This window comes from Tachypleus tridentatus, chromosome 12, assembly GCF_004210375.1.
Source record: "Tachypleus tridentatus isolate NWPU-2018 chromosome 12, ASM421037v1, whole genome shotgun sequence".
NCBI classification, from domain to species: Eukaryota; Metazoa; Arthropoda; class Merostomata; order Xiphosura; family Limulidae; genus Tachypleus; species Tachypleus tridentatus.
This window is the reverse complement of record NC_134836.1, coordinates 34,471,190-34,485,830: the sequence shown is the minus strand read 5'-3', so window position 1 is coordinate 34,485,830 and position 14,641 is coordinate 34,471,190. Positions and strand designations below refer to the sequence as shown.

The following is a 14,641-nucleotide window of genomic DNA, read 5'->3' as shown; positions in this document are numbered from 1 at the left end:
CAATTATATCCTGCATCAGTATGTCATCAAGATAAATTTTAAAACATTATTGCCAAGAACGTAACCAAAAAAGTATCGAACCTTTACATTAGCTGGGAGCCTATATTCATAAAATGTTGTTTGATATGAAAATGAATTGTCTCTGTATCAAAGTTACATTGTAATTTTTCAAATTTTACATTTGCGATAATTTTCAGTGCAATCAGTTTGTTTCTACCAGAATGTTATTTTTGTTGTAATGAATATTTATTCTGTAAGTTGGATTAGATAATGATTAGGCACAATTTGTTTTAGTTCTATGCACCAATATTTTAAGAGATCAATTTAAAAAGTGATGATTAATTTTCTGATAACTTAAATAAATTTCATAAAAAACACAAGATTGTTTATGGAGATGGTAGATAAATGAACTACGGCACCATCAATTCCAAGTTTTCATAAAAAGAAAGAGTAATTACAAATTACAGGAAAGAAATATAATTATCATAATATTCTCAGAAACCAGAGCAAAAAACAAAGCATTAAACATCTTGGAAATGTGAAATAAACTATTTTATATCAGATGATATTTTTATTTAAGGATTAACGTAATTTAATCTAGAAATATTTCGCTTTTCAAACATGCTACTTAAAAAAAGTCTTTAAAAATATTATTATGGCTTTAGAATGTGTGTACATTAAACTAGAAATGTTCTTGCTTCAAAATGTTCCTGTTTCGAATTCTATAATATCCAAAATGGCCATAAAATTAGAACTTGAGGATAATTAATATCCCACCTAGAAACATTGTTGTTTTCAACTGACTTCAACAATAGCCTTAAAATAATGATAGCTTAAGGATTAGTGTAATCTAATCTAGAAATATTCTTTTAAAATTGTATGACAGGAATATTAGCATCACTATTATGTTAGTTCATGATATATCTACTACCATAATAGTTTTCTGGTAAAGCTTTCATTACATCTTTTTAATGTTAAATCTTAATTTCCATATTTAATGTGCACTTCCTAAGATTTTGGTTTTTCTCTGCTTCTTATGAGGAGCATGTGCTCATTTATTGATGTGTTTTAAATGCCGTTTTCAAAGTTTTGTTATTTATTAGTAATTTCTTAGAATACACTGTTATCATCTCTTACTTGACTGAACTATTCTCTGTACACCTTTGTACAGTGTGGTATAATAACATAATCATAACAAAATCATAATTGCGTTAGGTTTCAGTTTACATTTAATCTCTATTTATATGACAGTATCTTGTTTACATCGTCTTGAAAGAATTAAAATGGATGAAATTCATTCATAAATTCTACAAAAACTTAAGATTTATATAAATGATATTTAAAATGTACATAAGGTTTCACTGTCAATCTTTTTCAATTCAGTGACGTTTGTTGATGCCCACACTTAGTTACATTATGTAAGACACAATTTCAAAACACTAGACTTTGGGAAAACTGAAAATTTCTGGTATGATAGTTCTTATTGTGGAGTGAAAACTTTCTTTAATTTCTTATTTGTTTTATTATATGATAATCCATATAGCATCTGTACGTATTTCTCCAAGCCCGATCCCATGGCTGTAGTTTCGCTAGATGGCAGATAGGGACAGTGAAAATCTCGATAATCCATTCATGAGCGTCACTGATGAGATGACAAGGAATTTGGTTACCTTAACAAAAATATTGGGTGTGGTTTTGCAAGATAGTATGGCTAGAATGCTGGCCATGATAAAAGTATAATTTAAGAAATCAAGAAGAATATTTGTTCATTATATATTTAATTTTACTTTCAGCTCATTATAACAATATTAGGTTATACTTTTGTATAACAACAACAGTTGTGTTGCACTTAGCAACATGACATAACCATTGTTGGAGTGCATTGTTACCATAACCACTTTGCATAATCTCCTCCCAGAAAGCATCGGAATTCACAAAGAAATGAATCCCAAACCACTTGACTAGAGAGGAAGTCTATGGCAAACCAAATGGGATGACTGCAGATAACGTCCACTTGCCGAACCACAGAGCTTTAGTCGTGGCCTAGTTAAGCTTAGCTGAACTGCCTCGGGATTATTTCTAACAATATACAGTGCTGAACCTAATAATGTCTTGTGGTAATTTTGGAAGAAGTATGTATTTTTCTCCAGCTTTTGTCCATTATTTAACATTCTTCTATCCCTCATCTTCTAGCAGGCTTTTACTGAATGGATACTTGGTGGACTCGATCAAAGACCTTACTCTTATCAAGCGAAATAAAAATTACCGGGATATTTCTACGTCTCATGTAATGAAACAGATCACGTAGAAGTATCAAAGTTTTTTTAGCGTATTCTAAGCATAAATTATCTTGCATTCTCTCAGTGTCCGAAAACATCCATTGATCCATTGTTCTGCCCCAAAAATCAGCTGTCAAGGTCTCTTGCTTGCAACGTATGCAAGATGGTTGGTTCTAGAATACCGAATGGTTGCATATTACATCAAAGAGGTTCAGGCTTTCTTAAATCCCACCTACCAAATCTCATTCATGTTATCAGCGCAGCATATGTTTTCAAGGAAGAGCAATCAATTGTGCCTCCACCTCTTCATCAATGAGCAGGTAAATATTGTGTCTCCACACTCCAAAACCCCTAGAAACAGTGGTAAAGTCATGGAATGTGGTTACAAAGTCTTGATGGTCTGAGACATTATTGAAAGCATTGCCAACCTGATAGATAGCAGCCCTGGCTCAATACTGCTTCAGATTGGTTGTTACATAAATACAATCAAGGCAGCTTAATACAACATGACCAATCCAAGTGACAACAGAAACATAAAATTAAAGTCTGATATTCAAAAAGGGATTCTCTCCTGTCTTATGTAGGTGAAAATCCACCACACCATTGAAATCAACAACTAGGATAATATCAGCCTGTATAATCAAGAGCCTGTCCAAGGAGGAAAAGAACATCTGCAGTTCCTTCCCTTAAACAGGTACATAGACGTAAATAAGTCATACCTTACGCCCCTGATTTGCAGATACCTTCTAGGAAGTTGGGGTTGAAGAAAAACCCCACCCCATTAGCAGAACCAAAAGACTGTCAGGGGAAAATTCTCCTCATGAGTACGCATCCCTTGAATATTTAATGTTAAACAGGAAGACCGGATATAAACGAATATGGGGAAGGAAAATCTATCGCCTTATAGGGTGTTTCATCCTGAGCGTTTATCAGTGTGCATTCCAATTTTCTTAAAATTAATTTCATACAAATATTAACCTCAAGGTACTTTTTTTATAAATTAACCGCCATTTAATTTTTCTTGAAAAATAACTTCAGGGTAATTTTTCTTAAAAATTATTCACTTCATAATATAACTACCGAGTAATTTTTTTTTTAACTTTTACATCCAGATATTTTTTTTCAATTAAACTTATCTAAAAGTTAACCTTAACATATTTATTTCAAAATTAACTTGAGATAATTTTCTCAATAATTTTTTTAAAATTTCACCCAGAGCTACTAGACGGCTATCTGCGCTAGCCGTCCTAAATTTAGCAGTGTAAGACTAGAGGGAAGGCAGTTAGTCATCACCACCCACCGCCATCTTTTAAGCCATTCTTTTACCAACGAAGAAAAGGATTTACCGTCACATTATAACGCCCACACGGCTGAAAGGACGAGCATGTTTGGTGTAAAGGGGATTCCAATCCACAACCCTCAGATTACGTGTCGAACGTTTTAATCCACCTGGCCATGCCAGGCCTATTCTTTATACTTAACCTCCAGTAAGTTTTCTTAAAAGTTATCCTACTGAGAGTTTTTGTTAACAATTAACCTCTGAAACATTTTATTTAAAAAAATCCCTTGATAGTTGTCCAAAAAACTGATGTCTAGGTTATTTTTTTAAATATTAACCTCCTGATAATTTTCTTTACAAATTAAATATAAATTTAATCTCAAGATACTTACAAAAATTAAATTTCAAATTATTTTAGGCCTGGCATGGCCAAGCGCGTAAGGCGTGCGACTCATAATCTGAGGGTCGCGGGTTCGCACTCGAGTCGCGCGAAACATGCTCGTCCTCCCAGCCGTATAATGTGACAGTCAATCCCACTATTCGTTGGTAAAAGAGTAGCCATAGAGTTGGCGGTGGGTGGTGATGACTAGCTGTTTTCTCTCTAGTCTTACACTGCTAGATTAGGGATGGCTAGCGCAGATAGCCCTCGAGTAGCTTTGTGCGAAATTAAAAAACAATTAGAGTTAACCTCCTATAAAAAGTAACCTCCAGATAATTTTATAAAAATTAACTTCTAGGAAATCTTTAAAATTAAACTCCAGAATTTTTTTTAAAATTATACGCTGGTAATTTTTTTTAACTTTAGCCTCATAAAAATTACCTCCAAATAGTTTAATTTAAAAGTAACCTCTAAATAACACTGTGCATCAAATTTCAGATTCAAAAAAGTACAAGTTAAGTAAGACTTGTTTCTGGGTCAAAACATTGTCCTGATTCTGAATCTGACCTTTATTTCTCCAGATTAGGCACCGTTTTCCTGTACCATGAACCATATGTCTTATAATATACTGCAAAATATCGCGTATTGAACACAACATTGCAAATACTGAAAGTTACAAAAAACAAAACAAAAATTTAGTTGGTATTACAAAACTTTTATTGGTTATGAATTAAAAACACACACCTGTCAGTTTAAACAACTTTTGTTCTTCTAAGCCTCTTGTGTGGAGTGTGATCTTCTTTTTTTATACCCCAGCAGTAGTCTGCCAACATGCCAGGGTTCCATTTTCCTTTAAATCGTCGCTCCATCACTGAAATATCCTGATGAAATCTCTCGCCATGTTCATCACTCACATCACCAAGAGTTTCCGCAAAAAAAATCCAAATGAGAGTGGAGCAAATGAACTTTTAGGTACATGTTACATCCAATATTATGATAATGACTCAGCATATCATTCACAACTTGCACATAGACTTCTGAACGATGGTTCCCCAGGAAGTTATCACAAACTTTGTTGAATGACTCAAAGGCAAGCTTCTCTTTTCTCTTGAGATGTGTGATGAAGGTTTCATCAAGTACAATTTTTCGAATTTGCGGACCTATGAAGATACCTTCTTTAATTTTAGTTTGACTCAGGGAAGGGAACTTCTCTGCAAGATATGCAAATGTGGAGGATTCCTTGTCCAAGGCTTTCACAAAATTGCTTAAAGAAACCAAGTTTAATATGCAAAGGTGGTAAAAGAATTCTATCACTTTTCACAAGTGGTTTGTGCATGATGTTGTGTTTTCCTTGCTCAATTTCATCTCGGATCGGCCAGTCCTTGCATACATACTGTTCAGTTCTTTCTCTGGAGTTCCATAAGCACAGGAAGCAGCAAAATTTAGTATAGCCAAGCTGAAGGCCAGTAAGCATGGCCACAACCTTGAAATCTGCACAAATATGCCAGTTATGGTCATCATACTGTATGCTTGTTAGAATTGCTTTCAGATTTTCATATGATTCTTTCATGGTTGTGCTATAAGCTATGGAAACAGAAGGCAGAGTGTTACCATTGTGTAGCAGAACAGCTTTGATGCTGTCCTTGGATGCATCTATGCAAAGTCGCCAGTTGGTGTTATCATATGGTATTTCCAGTTCCTCAAAAAGTTCAGTGATGACATTACAAAAGCATAAGTCATCCTTCATGGTTTATAATGCAAGCAGATCCTCTATACGTTTCCTGTACAGTGTTATCATCACTCCTTTCTCAAGAAGATTACGTTCTTGAAGCCTTGATGCCAGAAACTCACTTTTGTCTTTGGTTAAGTAGAGATCCCTGCACAAGTCATTTAGAGCCTCTTGAGAAAATAGTATTAGTTTATTCTCGCTTTCTGCATGATTGAACTCCACATATTCACCACTAGAATGTTCATCTGCACTGCTGGAACTCTACATTTCTTGATCTGGAGGTTTGAGCACAGGTAAATTTTCTGAGTGCTCTACTGGGCGCATCGCTGATTGCAAATTTGGGTAAACAATGTGTTTCTTTTTTTTTGCTGTAGTACAGCCTGTAAAGTCTTGCTGACAGAAATAGCAATCATTAGAGTGATCTTTCTACTCACGCCAAATCATTGGCACACCAAACTTCATGTGAACATTTTTTCCTGCATACCAGGCACTCAGTGTCTTCACACATGTAAGGCAACACACATGAGGAGCCCATGACTTGTCCTGGTCTCCTAAGTCACGAACGAAGTACGCCTTGTACATTTTCTTGATATGGCGTGTAATACTGCGCTTTTCTTCAGCAAAAGTTAATTTCCCACATATGTAACAGAATTTGTTTGGGTCATTTTTGCACTGTCTTGCACTCATTGTTGAAAACAAATAAGATCTGAAAGAAAAAAATAAATAACATTAAACACAAGCTTTGAAGTATAAAGTATTAAGTGATAAACTCAATTAAGCACACAATAATATACCAGAAAATATTATTTCAAACTGTACTGTGCTATTTATCATATCACATTGTAGGTGTTACTAAGATTGGTCTATAGCCCTGGGTTGAAAACCATTTTACAATGCGGTAGAGAATTTTATTTAATAATTATGACAAAAAGGGTATACAGTGACAATTTTGCAAAAAACCATGCCTAATTCAACAAAAAGAAGACCAGAAATGGATTTCCCATATCATTTTGCATATAAAAATGGCCACAGATCTCTTGTACAGGGTATCTAATCAATCATAGTAAATTTTAAAAATCAATTCGCCAGCCGCCAGTGTACTCCGTCCTCGAGCCAAGGTCTGGCTCACTTCACTTTCGCTGCTCTCGTCCAGTTCTCCCGTCCTTCCTCTCACTCACAAATACCCCACTCCATTTTTGAAATATTAAAAAACAAAGTAAAAATTCCACGGATATTTTAAAAATTTCTCATGTAAAAGGACGAAGAGGAACTACAAAGCTCCTGAACACCTCAGTTGGAGAGAGAACTCTTCTGATTTCTCTCTCTCTAAACTAAACCCTGCCACGTTAGTTTGCGTTTGCGTTTGTACTTTTTTTAGTGTTGCACAGTGTAATTATCTTAAAAATTAACTTCCTAGAAGTAATTTTTGGTAATTTTCGTAAACATTAACTGTCATTTAATTTTCTTACAAAATAACTTACAGATAATTTTCTTAAAATTAATTTCGTTATTTTTTTAAATTTAAATTCTGGATAATTTTCTTTAAAGTAAATTCCGGGTAATTAAAAAACATCCAGGTAATTTTCTTGAAATTTAACGTCAGAGAAAAATTAAATTCTAGCTTATTATCTCAAAAAATAACTTCCGGGTAATTAAAGAACATCCAAATAACTTTCTTGAAATTTAACGTCAGAGAAAAGTTAAATTCTGGCTAATTGTCTATAAAATTAACCTCCAAAAATTTTATTAAAAAATTAACTTTTGTTGAATTTTCCTTACATTCAACTTCCATATATTTTTTTAAAGTTAACACCAGAGTACATTTCTTAAAATTCAACTTATATAAAAATTAAATTTCAGATAATTATCTTAAAAATTAAGTTCCCAGTAATTTTCTTAAACCTTAACCACAATGTAAATGTTTTTACAATTAATCTCCTATAAAAAGTAACCTTATGATAATTCTTTAAAATTAACTTACGTGTAATTTTCTTAAAATTAAACTCCAGAATATTTTTTTGAAAATACATTGCACCAGCGTAAGATGTCACTTTCTTGCTTATCAGTCGCTTATTAAATATATAATCTTCACATCCACTTGCAATGTCAATTATGGTACTGACGCAACAACAGCACATAGTTGTTCTAGTGTTTATAGAGCTAATACTGACCTTCCAAGGTGGTAGACGGCCCTAGTGTTATTTGAGGCATCAGGAACTTCATTTCCCATTGCTGAAAGCTTGGTTCAAAAAGAATTGGTGTTAGGCTGTTCACAGGATTCATTTAAAACTAGCAAATCTGTTACTTATTCTCTATGACAACATTATGACCTTTCAATAGAGAAATTCTGGGCATCCTGACATCCTGAAGTATCTGAGGCTTCAATGTTGCATTCTAGTTACTGTCGTGGGTGACGGTATATAACAGGAATGTGTTAGGAACAATGACTTAAGTCTGGGGCCTTTGCTTTACCAAAAGATATAGAAACAGTAACAAGGATATAAGTGCTGCGATTGCCAGGTGTATAAGTAAATACTTAGTTACTGAACTGGGTGCTGGGCAGTTGTTGGATTTAGGGTAGTAATATCTATTTCCAATTATTTTCACACATAGAATCTTTGCCCACCAAACTCAAGGATTTTACGATTTCCCTCCAGCATATCCATATTTAATTAAACCAGCTGGTTATAGACACACTGCCACTGTTGTCTGTATCAGACAAAGAAGACACCTCATGCCAAACTCCAAGTGGCTTTGTCTTTAGCCTACAATCTGGTTGCTATACAAATGGTGTGAGGTTCCAGTGGGAAGGAGTAGGAAAATACTTCATTGTTATGCAATGTCCAGCGTACTGGGATCAGACATTCACAGTCACCGTTAGCGGTTAATTCTTGGACTTCTTTTATCGCCTTCTTATAGGAACTTTCTTCCATTTGCAATTTGTACAACTTCTTCATGGTTTACAAAATATCCCCAAATGATTCATATCTCCAGATCCCCTCTGCCTATTTCAATTACACACATAACATTGTGAAAACATTAACAATACAACGGATTCCTAAAAGAACCTACCACTCACTTAATATTTATAGTAAAAATCACTACAACAATAATACTTTGATCCAAGGACAAGGACATCCTTAGACTTCTCAGCAGTATTAACACGTTCATTAGTTCTTGCTGAAATCTTGACTTGAGAAGTCTTGGCTTGTACTGTGTGGTTTGCGTTTTTCACAGGTGATTATCAAAGTAAAATTTAAAAACACTGCACATATTGTGACTTACGTACACCTCGAACTTTTATTAAGGCAGGAAAATTGAAACTATAACTTATAGTGATCAGAGTTTCCTGTAATGTGAAGTGTAAGAATTAAGATGCATGCAAGAAAAAAGCCCAAGGTGACAAAAGTCAGTGTAAATGTAAAGCAGGTCAAAGTTATGCTTACAATAATTAAAACAAAAATGACTTAACTACAAAAACATGCAAGGAAATTTAATGTCTGACTGATTGTTTGAAATTAAATAAAACGTACAGTGGGCTGTCCGTACTCTGCCCACCAAAAGTATCGAAACGGGTTTCTGACGGTGCACGTCCGAAGACATACCGTTGTACCAATGAGGAGAGGAATTTAAAGTCTGTAGCTTTATCAGTTGTTTGTTACCGAACAACGTGTATTTTTTAGGACTAAAATCTCGGGGAGGTACATCTGTAGTATAAAAGAATACGGTTCTTCTATTATCGTTGGACTGAAATGTCACTAATACATATCAAAAATAAATATTTTACTGGAAATGTGGTTTCAAAATCTTTTTTACAAGATCGTTTAATTTGTGTTTGAAAATAAATAATTCAAAACACATGGAGACAGTCTGGTTGGTGCATTTATTAATAAACCTCTTACAGTTCACTCTGAGATCTTAAATATTTGCCGTCATTCTAAACATTGAAATTCATACATGTAGTTTATCTCTTAGTATTGGTAGATAAAACAAAAATCCAACAAACTGGAATAAATGTGTTGTTCTTATAGCAATTTTGTAGCAAGGTCTTTCCTATTATGAACATTAGAAACTGTTACAAATTATTTTTTTCAATACAAACTTTCCAACATTTAGATTTTTGAAATTTGAAAGTTAAATTTCATTACCAGTCTCAAACTGTAGACACTTTGAAGAATCACTAAGTTTATTAATGTTAGTTTCAGAATAAGATGTATCATGATTCATCTATACGTCAAGTATTTGGTTCAATGATTTTAGACGTATTACACATTCAAATTTTGTTCTACAAAAGATTTAAATGATCAAAAAAATGTAATTATTAAAATTAACTGATGTAGATTTCAAAAGGATTAGTTTCATTGCGTTTAACATTACGTCCTTCACCCACAATTTGTAGATAACCAACGTAATCGTTTTTAACAGAATGAAAAAAAATGTCAAACATAAATACGTATAAATTACTATATGAACCAACAAACTTTTACCATAATATCAAAAGAGAACAATAGTTAAACATACAGGGAATGAGCAAAAAATATTGTACCTCCCATGAAAATGTTGTTAATTTGTTACATCTTTTATTAGATAACATAAAAATATATAAAACTATATGTTTTTCGAACGCACTCTACGAGATCTGTTAAAATATGATTTCGAATCCTAATTTTAACTCTGACTTTTGTAAATAGCTGAGCTTTTCATGATTTTAGTTACATTTTGCAATAGAAAGTGTTGCGCACTTGCTGCAGTTTTTAGATCATCTTATTACAATTAGCCTACAAAATGATCAAACAAGTTTCTCTGCAATTGTAGAGTCAGTAAAAGATATCTGACAAATATGAGTTAAACAGATTAATGAAAGATTTCAAGTAAAACATGGAGGAATGTATTTTTATATTATTCAAAGAAGGATGTCAGTCAATCACTCATTGAAAACATAAAAGCAGTTCTGAAATCCAAGGGAATGTCAACAAATATTCACCTGCGAAACTAGTTTTTGTTATTTTGAGATTCATTTTTATGTTCGATTAGTGAAAATTAATTACTTTGAATTCCCTTCAACAATAACATCATCCTTAGACAAAAGAGAGGTCAACTTGCTAACCATCTTGGGTTTATCAACATCTTCCCTCCAGCCAACTCGTTTCCCAGCAATTATGATACACCCTTAGTTGGCAGAGTAGGTTTTACTCCAAGTACAATTGGTCCGGAAAATAGGTGTGATGTTAAACAAATGTTATAAAGAGGAAAATTAACAAATCTACCTTTAATACTCTGATAAATAACAGGCTCGTCAGTAGCAGAACTCGAATTTAAAGGCAGCATACCTTCAAACATGGTTTAGCTGTCTCATTACCACGTAAAATATGTATGGGCATGGGTTTAGTAGTGACATTTGTCAAAGACACAGAACCAACAAACTTAAAAGGTGCAAATCCTCCCTAAATACATCAGTTTTACAACTGTGGTCAAATAAACAACATCGGGTGGTCTGGTGAAACTATGTCCATATATAGACACAAAAGCTTTTGATTCCTCTTGTTCGAACTACATCAGAAATAACACAAGCAATTTTTTTACAGAAATGGCAAAGAACAAAACACCGAATTTCAATAAGAGAGAAGAAAATATGGTAGCTCTCTTTTATAAACAGAACTGAGAACAATTTTAAAGATTTCACACTTTTTGGTGATAAACTGGAAAGTGGGAGGGAGTGGTCGAGCTGAGGAGACGTTTTGATATTAAAAGTTTGCAATAACAAGTCCATCAGTATTTAATACAGCTGATAGTGTAGGCATTTCAAATTTACAATAATTTTCTGGTTGGAGATAGAACTTAAATAATGATTTTAATAAACTATTTACCATTAAATATAAACCAGCATTCTGTATCAATTCCTTATATTATTAACAATGAAGCTAGTATGTCACAATGGACCATCTTGATGTAACCAGTTCATTGAGCCCTTAGTAACTGGATTATTCTTATTAAACTAATTTATAAATCTGATGTGAGTTATAATTTATAACACTGTGTTAATGTCACTTGAAACTTACGTAGTAAGTTTCACCATTTTACTTTTGTGTATTAGTTTTCTTTGCCTCATTTATTACAATGTTGTTTTGGTTTGTTTATATTGAAGCCGACTTTCAGCGTTTTAAACCATCAAACTTGCCTCTGATAGGGTGGACAGGAGGTATTACTATTTTTAGTTACGTTTAACAATAGAAGCTGGAAATACATGAGAAACTGATACACCTAAGATCTGAAGTTACGTGTGTTTTAATAACAAATAGTAGACATGAGAGTAAACACTTTTTTTCTTGAAGTTCAAAACAGTTATGATAAACATTTTGTTATATTATTCTTTGTACTATTTGAAACATGTTTACTCATCATGATTGGCTATAAATAACATATGGTTCGTTGTAGGTTATTTTGCACACGACTCTTGCACTTTGTCAATATAAAACGTTCATCCGCGTGTGTAGTTTTAGGTAAATAGTGTTTGACTTTAGTAGAATTGAAACAAGATGTCCGCTTCAGTATGCAAATGTGGAGGTAAGTGGTGGGATTTGTATTATACGAGAAATAAACACAAAGTTTATGTTCAAAGTAATATCATAGGATAAAAGATAAGAGGATTTTGGCAAAATTATATTCTATTTAAGATGAATATGCATTTGTGGTTGTTTAATTGCAACTAATAATTCTACGCATCTTGACTTTGGGTACGTTAGCATCGCATTTTGTCGTGAGGTGTTGGTTTGGGCCGTTTGTTGTTTAATATTTCGCGATTCAGATGATCTACATGTTTATTTAGTCGTAAATTTAATTAAATCTTTCCGTTCACATGACTTTTTATTTAATAACGAATTGGTTTTTATGTATTGTAAAGGTGACAACTCTTCAGAATGTATCTCTATTTTAAGTATACTGTTCACCTTTTCAACGTCACTATAATTGATCTGGAACAATGAGTTATATCAGCTGTTTCTCTACGAATGATTTACATATTGTCTCTAATGGGGAAAAGTGTTTTTTGTTATGAAACGTTAATTCGTTGAACTACTTCGTTTTGTATGATTGAGAAAACTTTATGTAATAATAATGTGTAATTGATTGTATTGTGAATTTTATTTCTTTCTATACACTATTCCTACTTGTTTACTGAACGGATGTTGCATCAGTAGTTATACGTATATTACTGTTGTAAATCAGCGTAATAACAATAAAACCCGTACTTTCTCTTCTTTGAAGATCCACTGTGCACATGCACTCACGAGTGCACGTGTGGGAAGGAAGAAGGGTGTAAGTGCACCACGTGCAACAAAAAAGATGAAACTGATCGAAGTTGTAAGTGTAAAGGTATGTAAGATTTCCTTAATACCCGAAGACACGCGCTTAAAATATTAACTGGGGAATGTTATAAAATAACATGCTGTTTTAGTAACTACTTACCTTAATAATTCTTGCTGCGTGTTGTAATATAGGATATATTGTTACAATTCTATAAAACCGGTAACTTCAAAAACTTTGTTAAACAAAACTCCAAATGCACAACCAATAATCAGGCTTATAAAAAACTATGCATTCATATGGCGATGCAAATATACCTCTTTTATGTCCCTAAACAATGTGATAACATTCCCTGGACTCTTACCGTAAATAAATGTACTTTTAATTTACGATATCAAATGTACAATACCATCCTGACGTCTTTTGCTCTTTTTAATTCATTCACATTATTATGTATATATTTAACAACTAACTCTATACCATACCGGTCTTTTAAGATCCTACGTGCACCTGTAGCGACAAATGCACGTGTGGCCAAAAAGACGGATGTAAGTGTACTTCGTGCATGAGAAAAGGCGACACTGAGAAAAGTCTGTGCAAGTGTACAGGTATGTAAACTCTTATTAATTAGTATTGAAAAATTATATAAGAGTGACTTATGATTTGTGTAAATAATCCTTTAAAATAACATCTTATCTTCCTTCCTTTACAGAAGGAGAACCCTGCAGTTGTACGTCCTGCACGTGCAGTAAGAAAGAATGAAGTTTCTTCTGTCCATTGGGCTAGTTCTTGTTTAATTCCTTTACTAGATTATTCGTTTATTTGTTTCTTAAATTGTTTCCAGTATTAGTCTGTTTATTTTAACATTGTTACACGTGTTTCAAATAAACTATTTTTACAAACACTTCATTCTCTTTCCTCAAGTCTGCTACTGAAGCCGAGATGATATTTTATATTTGAACGAACCCTCTTCCGTTGCAACTATATTGTAAACTCGTTAAATAACTGTTTTTTAAGGTGAATCGAGAATTTATGATATTTGCAATAATACGTTTAATTGACGTAGCTGCTTATCGCCAATTGTTTTGAATATAACAGGTGCAGACTTGCTCTTTTTCTAGAACTTTGGCTTTCATTGTTTTATATCGCAAACATTCAATAACGCGTTAATACTTTCGAAGCACTTTCGTAAGTTACTCGGTTGATACCAGTACAACCCTTTAAAATAATTACTATTAAATATACATAAAGCCGAGAAGAATTTCAAATGGATGGAAATTGCACTTTATGTAAAATAATGCATAAGACGACCTGCTTGATGGACGGGAGAATTTTAAACGTATAATTCACATAATACTACGTAACGACTATTACCTGTTCGTTAATTAATAGGTTTCATCTGTTGAACCATTAATCCTTCCACAAACAATAACTTATACTAAACATCTCTGATGCAAATATCTGTCAGAATGTGGTACCTTTTTTTTCTACACGTGGTTTCTGACAAAGTGGTGATAACGTGGTTTCTGACAAAGTGGTGATAACGTGGTTTCTGACAAAGTGGTGATAACGTGGTTTCTGACAAAGTGGTGATAACGTGGTTTCTGACAAAGTGGTGATAACGTGGTTTCTGACAAAGTGGTGATAACGTGGTTTCTGACAAAGTGGTGATA

General features: G+C 33.3%; 1 long non-coding RNA gene across 1 annotated transcript; it reads left to right on the top strand.

Annotated features, from left to right (window-relative positions):
* The first annotated feature begins 12,086 nt into the window (after nucleotides 1–12,086).
* Nucleotides 12,087–13,872, top strand: LOC143235582 (uncharacterized). The gene is made up of 4 exons (XR_013019315.1): nucleotides 12,087–12,230; nucleotides 12,930–13,037; nucleotides 13,466–13,576; nucleotides 13,681–13,872. It is a non-coding gene; the product is annotated as an uncharacterized LOC143235582 (long non-coding RNA).
* The last annotated feature ends 769 nt before the right edge of the window (nucleotides 13,873–14,641 follow it).